Source organism: Protopterus annectens, chromosome 15.part0, assembly GCF_019279795.1.
Source record: "Protopterus annectens isolate FY-2018-M chromosome 15.part0, PAN1.0, whole genome shotgun sequence".
In the NCBI taxonomy this organism is placed as follows: domain Eukaryota; kingdom Metazoa; phylum Chordata; order Ceratodontiformes; family Protopteridae; genus Protopterus; species Protopterus annectens.
The window spans coordinates 624423135-624437831 of record NC_056749.1 but is presented as its reverse complement, the minus strand read 5'-3'; the positions used below and the strand labels follow the sequence as shown (position 1 = coordinate 624437831).

Below are 14697 nucleotides of genomic sequence, written 5' to 3'. Positions count from 1 at the left end.
TATCGCAAATTTCCATGTTGGGAAGGGAGTTGGGTTTCCCTCTACCCTTTCTTGTTCCAGACTCTGCTGAAGATTATTAAAAGGAGTTTTCACCTAGGACCCTTCTTCCCTTTGGTATCTTACTTTAGTACTCAAAGGTCTCGCCCAGAAAACCTTTGAACCTGCTAGTACTTATGAGCTGAAGTATTTGTTGTGGAAGGCTGACTTTCTGGTGGCTGTTGTCAGCCAGAAGAGTTTCAGAATTGCAGGCTCAACCACTCTAACTTTTTTCAAGGCTAGAGTTTCTCTTAAGACGAATCCTTCTTTCATTCCAAAGGTCGCTTTGGAGGCGAACATGAACCAGACCACACACACACACGTGTATATATGTTTGTGTGTTTTATATGTAATCCTGTAAACAAACAGTGATAGCTTTTGGGCTTCTCTGTTTTCTCAGCAGTTCTACAAGGCTGGATCTCCTGTGTTAGTCAGAGGTTGTAGGATGTATGGTGTATAGGGCTTTTCCACTTTTACATGTTTCAACCCCCATCTCCCAATTGGCTTAAGGCTTTAACCTATTTTGTTCATTTGTAGTCTTGTCTGGGCATTAATCAATGACTAATATTAGAACCATTTCAGGAATGCGGTTTTAAGCATGTTTTCATTGCTTCATTTAGCAGGAAACTGGGTGCTTTGAATGTGTATAATTTCTAAGAAAGCTCCATTATTAGATTTCCATCTAGTTTGCACATGCAGTGTGGTTTGCTGTAGAATACTTTTTCATTAAAAAAAAAAAAAAAAGTGACATTTTTCTCAGTTTTAATATGTCGTCATGGATTTGCTAGACAGGCTTCTCTGCATAAGTCTTTTCTTGCTTTAACTATTTTGCAAAAGTAGTGCTTAGCTTTTCTTACAGCCTCATGTAGGGTATCTTGACACTCTTCTGTACAAAGTAATGCATTATGAATTCATTATGGCTGCTGTACAGATTTGAGGGTTTTTATTTTGGGATGGGACATTGTAACTACATCATCGCTTTCATGGGGATTTAGCATATCAGACAGTTTCTAATGCTAACACAAAACTTGTTTGGATTTCTTAAAGGACATCTGTTGAGGAAGCAGGAAGCATCATTTTCCAGGTCCTGTGTCTGGATGGAGAGAAGCTGACGAGACGTGTCTTCGCACTGGAGGAGGAACAGATCAGTGAAGACCAGATTTTGGTGTTACAGTCTTAGCTGTCAGGTAGTGACATTTAGACTTTATGCTGTAGGCTACACTACAGTCTGTAGATTCTACTCTGAAAGAAAGCTAAGAGGCTGTGACCTTTATTTCGTACATATTTAACTTTGAATGTTGGGGGGGGGGGGGCAGTAAGAAACTGTCCTGGTTTACACTTGCCATTTGTCACTGCAGTACAGAATGCTGTAGCATGAGTATCCTCGGCTCCTCCTCCTTCATGGTAGCAAGATCTTTTTCCTTCTCAGGAGCTTTCTGGTCTATTGATAATAATTGATATGTCACTTATCGGTTAATAACTCTGATCTCGATCACTGAGACTGTCCCTGGGATTCAATAACACCTTCACTACGTGTACGCTCTTGAGTGAACAGACAACACAGACATAACTTGCACCTTCTTTCTCATAATTTTAGTTCTTCTACTGATATTCTTGCAGCCTTAAGTATTGACAGGGATTCATAAAGGTTAACACTAAGTGTAGTAGACTTAGTGTAGTCTTTCTGAGCAACTAGAAAGCACTAAAATGTGATGACTGTTCTTGAATACGTATCGTGTACACTTACTGTAGGCTTTATTGAATCTGGCCCTATATTTTTCTTGCCTAATTTAACTTGTGTAGTGCTGTTGTAGCCCTACTACTCCCCAAAAATATTTGCCAACTACATTTTCTCCATTCACATGTTCAGCACCCCCCTGCTTAAGTAGCTGCTCTGTGATGTCGTTTTCTGTTGCCCCCCCCTTAAAAAGGGAAGCTTTTTCCTCTTTTTTTTTCGTTTCACTCATGCCTTTATACATATTTCCATGTTTTCCTATCTTTTCCTTCTAGATTCCCACTAACAGCAGATATTTTAGGAGTGAAAAATTAAGAGACATAAAATGCCTATAGGTGTTTTCCTCCATTCCATACAGACAGGTTGGGGGCACCTCCAAACTAGTAAAATTTGTATTCCAGTCCCTCCCTCTTCCTTGCTTCTTAATTGCCTGTTTTAGTATTCCATTCATGAATTTTACACCATTGCAATAGCTGGTCTATCATTCACTTTAGTTTATGCAGTTTACCTAGATAGCCATTAGAAATATTATTTTGGCTGATCCAATTTAGGTTAATATATACATAAAATTGTATCTGTTCATTGAAATTTTTTATTGTGCTTCACAAGTTGTCCAGCTCAGCTGTTTGAATGCATTGTATACCCTAGGGAAACTGCCTTTTCACTTTTCATCTGAAAATCAGAAGCACTACCCACTGATCACAGAGGTGATATGTTTTTTAACAAGATCAGTTTAGTGTGCAAAACAAAGGCTGTGTGAGCCACTTGGAAGTTTCATCTTGTAGATGCGGGTCTGATTTCTTTGTTATCCATTAGCTTATTGAAGTACTCTGAGCAAGTCACCTGACGAGAGACTGTTGCTGACTGGCTTCTGAACAGTAAATTGTTTGGTGGGTTGACCAAATTTCAAAAAAAAAAAAAAAAAAAAATTTTGCTTGTAAATTGTGAAACTCGTAGCATTTCCAGTACCTTACTCCAAATTATGCATGAGGGTTTTTGTGTTGAACACTGAACTCAAATGTTGTATCCTCTGGGGGGAAAAAAACTAATCAGAATCTCTAGTGTATGTCATCAAAGTCTGCTTTGGTAGCTTCATTTGGACAGTCATCTGTAAAGCCAAAAGGTAAGAAGAGTCTAAGTGTGGCAAGGGCCAAACTAAGGAGGATATCAAGGAGGCCAAGAGGGAATATGGAAAGAGGATACAAGGATGCTTTGAGGATTCGAAAGACTCTAAGCCTGTGGCGTGGTATTCGACAGCTAACTGACTACATGACCAAGTCAGCTCAGTGCAATGACAGCACTGAATTTCTGGACAATCTAAACACATTTTATGGCAGGTTTGAAGAGGAAAAACATCCTGAAGGCTGTAAAGCTTTTCAGTGACCTAAAGGAGGCAATACTCAACTTCAGTGTTGTGGATGTAAGGAACCAGCTGAGAAAAGTGAACCCCTGATAACATTCTGGGGGAAAGTATTGAAAGGTTGTGCAGACCAACTCAGCATAGTCCTGATTAACAGCTTTTTCAATACCTTGCTTGTCCAGGAAAAAGTACCAGCATGCTTCAAAGTTACCAACATAATCCTTCTGCTCAAAAAGCCAACCCCACTTGCCTAAATGATTACAGGCCGATCACCTTTGCATCAGGTGTAATGAAATGTTTTGAAAGACTGGTTAAAAGACATTTGATTTCAGTACTACCCCAATCCTTTGACCCATTGCAATTTGCCTACTGGGCAGATCAACTGCTGATGCCATTTCGGTGGCACTTCACCTCACATTGGAGCATCTTGAGGAGAATAAAAACTGTCTTAGACTGTTTATAGATTTCAGCTCTGCATTCAACATGGTGATTCCAATCCTCTTCCTGTCTGGAAGACCAAAAAGGACCTGTGCTGGTATTGCATTCCACACCGGAGTGCCCTAGGGTTGCGTGCAGAGTCCTCTACTGTTCACAATCCTTACCCATGATTGGTCTGCGAAAGCTAGCAATAACCTCCTCATCCGAGTCACAGATGACATCAATGTTGGGACTCGTAAGTGGTGATGACGAGAGTGGGTATAGGAATGGGGTCAACTCCCTGATTGGTGCAACAACAACAATTTGGACCGGAGTGTCAGTAAAACAAATTATTGACTTTAGAAAGAGCTCTAGCCATGCACCTGCTCCTCAAGATTAATGGTGAAGAAATGGAGAGTCCAAACTACAAAGATCCTGGGGTACGTATATCAGAGGATCATTCTTGGAGTACAAACACAGGCCAGCTAATTAAAGCCCACCGGCGACTACACTTCCTAAGAAGGCTGAGAAAAGCAAAGCTCTCTGAATGCTCTAAATACCTTCTACATAGGAGCCATCGAGAGCATTATCACCAGCAGCTGCACTGTATGGTTAGGTAGCAGTACAGCAGCCAAAAGAAGAAGCTGTAAAGAATAAGAATAGCAGAAAAGATTGTGGGCACTAGTCTTCCGACCTTACAGAAGTGCTCTGAAATGAGATTTTAAAAATAGGTCCCGCAAAATACAGTGTGACACTTTTCATCCAGCGTATGGTTGGTTCGCTAAACTTGCTTCTGCTAGAAGGTTACAGAGTATCCGCTGCAGGACCTCCAGATTCATGAACACTTTTTATCCAACTGCAAAAAGACTCATTAATGCAGACTTAAATCTGGATGTATCAAAACTGTAATAGATTGTTTGCTCTCCTCCTCTTCTTTTTTTTTTCTTTTTTTCTTTTTTCCATTCAGCATTTCAGACTCCAGTGCCTCAGAAATCTTCCTTTCCAGATAAACCAGCTGCTGCCTGACTTTCCAATTCTTCCCAGTCAATTTCCTCTCTCTTTTGCCTCTCTTTTCCTCTTCGGCTGCAGCTTACTCAGGATTCCTGAGTTTTGTCCATTGTTCACCAGGGGTATTTCATAGTGTGGAAATCCATTCCTTCTCTTATGGGTATTCCTTAGTCCCATCTGGAACAACTCTCCTTTTTCCCCAGTGGTGGTTTGATCTTTTGACGCTGGGTACTATTCTAGAGGTGTCTTTGTCCCAAAGGGTGGTTTTACTCCAGGATGTTTCTAGTACGGAGAAAGGAGAGTACTTTAAGAACAATTCTAGAACCCTCTCATCTAAATACTTTTCTGAATGTGCCCACTTTTTGGATTTTGTTCCTCCTTTTGATTCCTCAGGCTTGGATGGAGTCTGGATCTCAAGGATGCCTGTCTCCATATTCAGCTCTGTTACCTTTTCAGGAAGCTTTTGCCTTTCTGTGTTGCTTCCTGGCATTTTCAGCTCTGCTTTGCCCTTTCTACTACCCCAAGGGTATTCACCAAATGCCTTGCTCCTGTGATTTGTTTTTGCAGGCTTCAGGGGATCCAAGTTTTTCCATACGTGGATGACCTGCAGTTTCAGGCAACTTCTCCAGCGATCCTGTTGCAAAATCTCCATTTCACCATCTCTCCTCTTTAGAGCCTGGGGTTTACAATAAACTTCAAAAAGTCTTCTCAGATTCTTTCTTGGGACCATGTTTTTCTGGGTTGCAGGATTCAGAAGGTGCTTTTGCTGGCATCCCTGCCTCCTCCCAAGGCATTCATCCTCATCTCCCTCCTTCAAACTCTTCTTCTTTTGGCTTCCATTTCAGTCAGGGAGTTTCTGAAATATCGGAGTTTCATTGCATCCACTATCCTTATGCTTCCTCTGGCCAGACTTCACATGAGGAAGTTTCAATGCTTCTTTAAGTCAGTTTGGTTTCAGCATGCTCATCCCCTAGAATTTATAGTTCCTCTTTTACTTTATCTCAAGAAGGAACTCCACTGGTGGATCCAGCAGTTGTCCCCAAATCCAGGGCTCCCTTTTCATCTCCCTCTTCCCTGTGGGAAGCTGTTCACAGATGCTCCAGACATTGGATGGGGAGCAGCTTTTGGCTTCCTAAAAGTGCAGGGGGTGTGGTCTCCTCTTCAACAGAAGGAGCACATTATTGTCAGAGATGAGAGCCCGTCTGCTGGCTATTTAGGCTTTTCATCATCTTTTCTCCCTAGGACCTCTTAAGTTGTTTACAAACAGCTAAACAGGGATGTGGTATGTAGACAGTTGGAGGGGGACAGGATCTTCTCTTCTCTTCTTTGCAGGTTGCCTCTCCTGTTGTGGGATCTTGCTGTCCAGTTTCAAGTGACTCTTCAGGCAGTTTGCATTCCCTCAGGTCAAAACATTATGGCAAACACTGAGCAGGTCCTTAACTCAATTCCATGAGTGGATGCTTTGTAGAGATGTTTCTGGACATTGTCCACCAGTGGGGTGTTCCTCAACTAGATTTGTTTGCCTTCCATGTGAACAGACAACTTCCTCTATTTTGTGCCAGAGTCCTAGGTCTTCTGTTGTGGAAAGTGGGCGCACTCCTTTCTTGCTTTCTTTCTTTCTTTCTTTCAAGGGATGTTTCTTTATGCTTTCCCTCCCCTTCCTCTTATCGCAAAAGTCCTGTTCAGAATTCAACAGGATGCTTCCAAAATCTTGCTGGTCACTCCCTTTTAGCCAGGACAGCATTGGTTCCCTCTTCTGCATTTAGCTGAGGGCATTCATCACAAGTTACCTTGCAGGGTGGACCTAGTCACACAAGACAATGGATCTCTCATCCATCCCCACCTGTCCACTCTTCATCTGACACTGTGGGTGATAGTATTTTGACTCCACATGGACACCTTTTTTCTGCGGCTGTGCTTGGGGTCCTGCAGGTGGCCAGGAAGCACAATACTAGGAAATTCTACTTGTCCAAATAGAAGAGGTTTTCTCTTTGGTATGTTTCAATCTGGATCCACTTTCTGTGGATGTTCCTTTGGTTCTCTTATCTGTGTGAATTGCTCAATGCTGGGTTGGATTATTCTGTTAAGGCCTGACTGTTGGCTATTTCTAGTTGTCTGCCTTCATCTCCTCCTTTTGACTTCTAGATTTGAAACTAAACAGTTCCTTAAAAGTGTTTTTCATATTAGGCCCGTCACGAAGCTTGTTCCTCCTCCCCCCTGGGATTTTAATTTGGTTTTTCAGAAATTGACTCTGGGTACTTCTGAGCCTGCAGCATTGTTGTTGGAAGACTGTTCTTTTGTTAGCCTTTACTTCTGCTAGACTGGTATCTGAGCTTCAGACCCTTATGGCTTGCCCTTCTTTTTTGGTGTTTTCTCAAGGACAGGTTGCGTACTAGTTCTTTTATGCCGAAGGTGGTGAATGAGTTGTCCCTTAATCAATTTGTTCATTTGCCCACTTTTTTCCCCTTCTCTACTGTGACATCCCTCCTCTAGACCAGTAATCAAGGGGCGTCAATCCTCACCACTGACACCAGTGGGGAACATTCACTTAGAACAAAAATGGATACACACAGTATTTTCAGATGGAGCTCTCTGTACCAAGCACAATTTTCCTTAAGAGCACACAAGGAGCACACTCAGTCCTGGGGCTGGGTTTTCCTCTCCAGGCCCCAAATAAGATTCTACCTTTCTCTCTGCAGAAACCAGTGCTCTGTGTCCCTGTTCCACGTAGCTGCGAGACAGACATGAGATTTGATTTTCCCCACACACACCTGGGAAAGACTGGCACATACTTTTCCAGCTAAGCCTCCTTTGCCTAGACTGTTGCTTTAAGATTCTTAATAGGGTACCCAGTTACTCATGGTAAAATTGATACTGTACAAATGGTAATGTTAATCGGGCAGACAGACTTTCAGGAGCATGAAGCCTCCAGTGCCACCAAATAAATGCAATTACTCTCAGATGTTACAGTACCAGGAATACTACTCACAGCTGAAGATGCTCTCACCAAACAAGGAAAAAAGTAGTTGTAAAAATGCAAGAGCAATCACCACGAAGGTATCAATAGAACACAAAATACAGCTGGTCTCAAGCAAAGTCCAATGGCAGTCGTTTAAGAAGATAGCAAAACGCTATTCAATAAAATGGCGCATAGCCAGGCTATGCTTCTTCAGATATTAATTCAAAATAAAATATCAGGTGTTTATATACAACTTTTGGCGGGCTCATTAAGTCATTGAATATGCATATTGCAACAAGTCAGCTAACAATTAGTAGTCATAGAGACAAAACACAAAAAACACAATTTAAAAAGCACTATTTAGACTACACAATTTAAAAAGTACATCAAGCAAAACTGATCGTATAACTTGTGTACATCATACTAAAATCATCATCATGTCAAACAACACTAATAGTTTAAAAAATGACGCCAAAAAATCTTGGAACCTCAAATCTTCCTTTTGAATTAACTGTAACATATATACATTCCTTCTTGTCAAGCCTAACAACAGTTACCTTATTTGGCATATCAAGATAAAATAAATGCTTCCACTGCTCACCGGCATGAATCCATCACTCGTAAATCTTCCATAAATCACATTAGGATATCCATGACCAAGTTACAATCACAACCTGCACGTTAGTACAACATACCTTTCTAGCATTAAGAATCCCACTAGATCCAAAAATATCTGCATGTTTGTAAATCAATTTTACTCAATATAGGAGATCTACATGCCCACGTAGCTATACACAAAACCACGTGCTTGCGTATGCCTAAAAAACATCTTAAGGAAAGCAAAACGATCTTCCGGGTCCTAACTCCTAAGGCTTACATTTCAAGACAGACCTTGAACCTTTATATTTAACCGTTGATCTATGTTGCTTAGAACTTCATTATTTCAGCAGACAAGACAGTAATTCATGTGACCTGCCTAACTGAATGCTCTTCGATCTCTGGATGTTAAGAAATTAAATTAAATAACATCGCTCATAAGAGACGATGAAGGATGTGTAAAATATAAAAAATATGTAATAAATAATATATGTATATAGTTAGAAGTAGAGCAACCTATATAAACTTATGCAGTCAAGGCATAGTCCATAAAACATGTTTAACTAAACACTCCCCATCTCTAAATCTATAAACATTAGATTGTGTAATGTCACTCATAAAAGAAGACAAAAAAAGACAAAAAATGTATAGGGTATAAAAAACTGTGTATAAATATATGAACAAAGCAACCTATACGAAATATAGACAATAGAATAGTGGTAGCTAACTCTGCATATAAGCAAATAGAATGCGAACCATCATTAAATATCGGAATAGCACTTACTCATATAAATATGTTGTATAGCCCAATATATGTTTTGTTATGAAAAGTGTATCAAACCAAACTAGGCAAAAGACAATATAGCATTATACATACTATGAAAGATCATAATGTGTATCTCAAAACTCTAGCCTTCCAGGTACGCTATAGATGACTTGTAATGAAAAGCATATGTGGGAACCATCATATAATAAAGTTACCATATATACTAAGTCAAAGTACTAAGTCATAAAGCTAAAAAGCCACTAAATACCCCATAGGGAAGATGGGCTATCTTAATGCTAAAATACTAGCTACACTATCAGTAAATATAGGATACATAATATGTTAACTTCATCTCGAAAATGTCAATAGGGTTAAGACTACCTTCAGACCCTGGCTAAAAAACAAAACAACGCTGATGTTGATGATGATTAAGATGTTTTTTAGGCATACGCAAGCACGTGGTTTTGTGTATAGCTACGTGGGCATGTAGATCTCCTATATTGAGTAAAATTGATTTACAAACATGCAGATATTTTTGGATCTAGTGGGATTCTTAATGCTAGAAAGGTATGTTGTACTAACGTGCAGGTTGTGATTGTAACTTGGTCATGGATATCCTAATGTGATTTATGGAAGATTTACGAGTGATGGATTCATGCCGGTGAGCAGTGGAAGCATTTATTTTATCTTGATATGCCAAATAAGGTAACTGTTGTTAGGCTTGACAAGAAGGAATGTATATATGTTACAGTTAATTCAAAAGGAAGATTTGAGGTTCCAAGATTTTTGCCATTTTTAAACTATTAGTGTTGTTTGACATGATGATGATTTTAGTATGATGTACACAAGTTATACGATCAGTTTTGCTTGATGTACTTTTTAAATTGTGTAGTCTAAATAGTGCTTTTTAAATTGTGTTTTTTGTGTTTTGTCTCTATGACTACTAATTGTTAGCTGACTTGTTGCAATATGCATATTCAATGACTTAATGAGCCCGCCAAAAGTTGTATATAAACACCTGATATTTTATTTTGAATTAATATCTGAAGAAGCATAGCCTGGCTATGCGAAAGCGCTCATTTTATTCGAATAAACGTTTTTGCTATCTTCTTAAACGACTGCCATTGGACTTTGCTTGAGACCAGCTGTATTTTGTGTTCTATTGATACCTTCGTGGTGATTGCTCTTGCATTTTTACAACTACTCTCAGATGTTACTGTTTGTAAAAGACCAGCAACAATGGAAGGTATAGAAATATTTAATAATAAATCTATGAAACATGAAAATACTGAATATCCATTTACAATAAACACCAGAGATGTTCTTCATTCCACATTGCTGCAGTCCTAACTATTGGGTAGTCCGCTGTCCAGTCGGCCCGAATACCAAAGTATATGGCTGACGTCGGTCAGGGCGCATTAGACTGACGTCAGTACGTCAGGGTACTAATGCGCATGACCGACGTCATATCCTCAGTCTTTTTTGCCGCATGGTCCGATGCAGAAGCAATTTTGCGAGTGCAGGTTGGCGTTCTGAAAGTTTCTGAAGCCAGAGTTTCAGACCGAATCAAAGTTGGCTAAGTACCCGTTGGGGAATATTTTGGTTTTCTTGCCTCAGTATTTAACCGGATGTCAGAAAAAGTGAATAACTGTATTTCTTGTGGGAAACCGATACCTCATAGGGACTACCATACTTTGTGTATACCTTGTTTAGGCCTGAGCACGTTGTTGGATGCCGCTCTTGTGCTAGATTTAACAAACGCACTATTAAGAGAAGGTTAGACTGTGCCAGGTTAGTGTTTGGGAAGCGTTGTAATTATAAAATGCCGCCGGATGCTCCGGCCGCTTCGCTAAAAGCGCAAGGACAAAACAGCAAAGCCTAGAGTGGAGGAACCGACAGTCCCAGACGTCGGTTCTTTAGAGGGCTCAGTGGAGCCGGAGGTTTTGCCAGGTGTTTCTTTGGAGTCTCAAGAGACTTTACTGTTACAGGATGTATCCTCTCAGGAAGTAGGCCAGGCTGAGGGGCTTCTCAGGTGGCTGTTCTTCCCTCTCTTCCTAAGGTGGTCAGAGCCTCCCTTCTGTTTCCAAGGCTTCTCTGAGGGCAGGCCGAGTTTTGCTTCAGTGGGGGTTTCTCCTAGTACTTCAGGGTCTTTGCCTAAGAAACATATGCTTAAAATGGCAGAGGATTTGATTACTATGATAAGGGGTTCTATGCCCCCTCCTGATAAGAGGCCTAGGGTGGAATCTGAGTTTGAGAGTTTTGAGCAATGCTCGGAGGCTTCTGAGTCTTCTGATGACTTGCAGGAGTACCCTCCTTATTCTGATTCTGATGTGGATGATTCTACTCCTTCAGCTTCCCCTCCTGAGGATTTTTCATTTTCAGAGACTCTGCATTCCATGAGGGAGCATTTCAAATGGGAAGGTCAAGATTTCTCTGATTCCAGGAAAAGGCTTAGGGAATTCTTGTTTTACCCCAGCACAGGCCTTTAGCTATACCTCCTGTTTTGAATGTGGTGGAAGATGTTTTGCAGAGGCTTCCCTGAATCCGTTCTTTGCCTCCTGCCCCAGTTAAACCGGATAGGTATTATAGGGTGCCTGAAGCTCATAAGTATCTTTTAAGAGTCCTAGGGCAGACCCGAAACTGTCTCTCAGGGGCCTAAAGGTGTGAAGGCCTCAGTTGTTAAAAATCCTGTCCCTCCTGATAAAGAGGCAAGGGCTTTGGATAGATGGGGAAAGAAAGTGTATACTTCTTCCACTTTAGCCATGAGGGCGTTGAATTGTCAGTTTCACATGTTAAAATATCAGAATTATCTTCTTTCACAGTTGAAATCTAAGGTGGATGCTCTGGCGGAAGGTATTGAGTGTAAAGAGTTGCAGGATTTAGTTCATGTGTCTGAACAAGTGGGTAAACATTCCTTGCAATGTGGTTTTGATGCTGTGCAGGCCTCCTCCAGGGTGGCTGCCACTGGTTCTGTTCTTCGTAGGCACGCCTGGTTGAGAGATCAGAACTTAGCTGAGCATGTTAAGACAAGGATTTTGGATGCTCCTTTACAGTCTGATGTGTTGTTTGGTTCGCCTGTGGAAGCAGTTTTAAAGAAGATGGAGGACAAGGCTAAGTCTATGCAAACTGTTAAGGATTTTTGCAGGTGCAGCCTCCAAGTTTAGTAGAAATTGGCCTGCTAAGGGATGGACTTATCCTGCTTATGATTCCCAGTCTAGGGGTAGGTCTAGACGTGGTAGGGGCAGAGCTCAAGGTGCTTTTAGGCCTAGGACAGGAAGTTCACCTGCTCAGACTTCTGGTGAGGGCAGGGGTCAGTCCTTTCGTAAGCAGACCCAATGACCTGCCTTTTCAGCTGCCAGTACCTTCTCGCCTGGCGGCACCTCTAGGAGGAAGACTGTCTCTTTTCAAAGAAAATTGGGATTTAATTACCCAAGACAAATGGGTTCTGGATATCATTCACCACGGTTACAGGTTTTATTTCCATACCTTGCCTCCTTTCAAAGGCATGCCAGACATTCCTCCTCTACAAAGACAAGAGGCTCACAAGCAAATTTCTCAGTTACTCCAAATAGGGGCCATTCAGCCGGTTCCTGTGCCAGAAAGGGGCCTAGGATTTTATTCTCGCCTGTTCCTAGTACCAAGAAGGGGAACACGTGGAGACCAATTTTGGATTTGTCTATCCTCAACACTTATCTGGAAATTCCCAAGTTCAAAATGTTGGCGTTACAACAGCTTTTACCTCTGCTGGGCAAGGATCACTGGATGGTAACTTTAGATCTCAAGGAAGCTTACCTTCATGTGCCTATAAGACTAAGTTGCAGAAAGTATCTGCGGCTGGAAATTCTCATTATCAGTTCTCTGCATTGCCCTTTGGCTTATCTACAGAGTATTCACAAAGGTTCTGGCTCCAGTGATAGCTTACTTCAGGCTAAAAGGAATTCAAATCTATCCTTACTTGGACGATTGCCTGATTCTGGCTCAAGAAAAGGAAGACCTTCTACAGCATTTGGAATATGTCATAGCAGTGCTAAGATGCCTAGGGTATTCTGTGAACGAAATAAAGTCCAGTCTAGTACCCTCTCAAGACATGTGCTTTCTGGGTGTGAGACTGAATACAGCAGCCCAGATGGCCTTTTTAACCCCGGACAAACAAAAGAATCTTTCCAGTCACTTCCATCAACTATCTCTTCAGTCCGGGCTGACTGCAAGGACAGTCCTTCAAGCCTTAGGGTTCATGGCATCTTGTATTCTGGTGCTTCCCAATGCCAAACTGCATATGAGGAAGCTACAATGGTATCTCAAAAATGTATGGACACAGCACTGCCAGGATTTGGACACTGTCATTCAAATACCTTGCATTCAAAAGGAATTTTTGTGGTGGGCTCAGGAATGTCACCTAAACAAGGGACTCTCTGTGACCCGGCCAGAGGCGAGTCAAATTCTAACGACAGATGCCTCAGACATTGCTTGGGAGCTCATCTAAATGGAAAGTGGATACAAGACAAGTGGCCTGCCAGACTACAGCATCTACATATCAACATGAAGGAGATGTTAGCAGTCCAGTTTGCATTAATGGCTTTCAAGGAGTTACTTCTTCCAGGGCAGGTGTTGATTCTAACAGATAACACAACTGTCATGTGGTACATCAACAAACAAGGGGAACACATTCTTACCCATTGTGCAGGCAAGCAATGATTTTATGGGAGACTGCGCTAAGCTTGCAACTAACTCTTCAGGCAAGGTTTCTGCCGGAGCACAGAACTCCTTAGCAGATGTGTTAAGCAGACAAATCATGGATCCCCACAGTGGAAACTGGATCTTCATGTATTTCAAAAGTTGACAGTGTCCTGGGGAACTCCAGACATAGATCTGTTCGCTTCTCCACTAAACCACCAGCTGCCAAAGTTTTGCACAAAGAGGTTTCATCACACAGCTTGGAAAGTGGATGCTCTTTCTTTCAGTTGGAAAAATCTTCATGTGTATGCGTTTCCACCTCTGCCTCTTCTTCCAAAGGTGCTTTTAAAGGTCAGACAAGACAAGCCAAGGATGATTTTAATAGCTCCAGATTGGCCTCGCAGCACTGGTACCCATTACTGAGGAGTCTGGTAATGAAGCCTCCATGGCCTTTACCCTTGATTCCACATCTGTTGTCTCAGAAGGACGGTCGTCTGCTCAATGTCAAGCTTCACTCTCTTCATCTAACAGCCTGGCATATTCTGTTTTGAAAGACAGCAGGTCTCAACTTCCTCAACAAGTTTTAAATGTGATTATGGAAGCCAGAAGACCTAGTACAAGGAAAGTGTAAAATGGAAGAGATTTTTATTTTGGTCTGCAGCAAAGAATTTGGTGATTTCGAGCCTAATTTGAGTGTGGCTCTTCAATATCTTACTGAGTTATTGGACAAAGGTTTGTCTTTCTTCCATTAAGATTCATGCTGCAGCAATTTCAGCTCACTATGATTGTGACCCACCATTGTTTTCACATCCTTTGTTCAAGCAATTTCTTAGAGGGGCAAAGAATATAAGACCCCACGAGCTCCTACTCCTGCTTGGGATCTCAATTTTGTGTTAGAGAAACTTACTCTACAACCTTTTGAGCCTGCAGCTACTGCTGAACTGAAATACTTGTCATGTAAGACTGCTTTTTTGTTGGCCATTACTTCTGCAAGAAGGGTTTCTGAGTTACAGGCCCTTATGGCGGTTGAGCCTTTTTTGATTTTTCATAAGGATAGGGTATCATTCTAATCCTTCCTTTATGCCTAAAGTGGTTTCTGGTGTGGCTTTAAACCAAACTATTCATTTGCCTACGTTTTATGCAGA

The 14697-nt window shown here is 41.4% G+C and overlaps 1 protein-coding gene across 1 annotated transcript in view; it reads left to right on the top strand.

The window, feature by feature from the left end:
- Positions 1 to 14697, top strand: part of LOC122789862 (U2 snRNP-associated SURP motif-containing protein-like) — a 1539784-nt gene that overhangs the window by 75297 nt on the left and 1449790 nt on the right. Inside the window, exon 2 of the mRNA XM_044057296.1 lies at positions 1084 to 1223. The gene's annotated coding sequence lies outside the window, so the exon portion shown is untranslated. The remainder of the gene's footprint in view (positions 1 to 1083; positions 1224 to 14697) is intronic.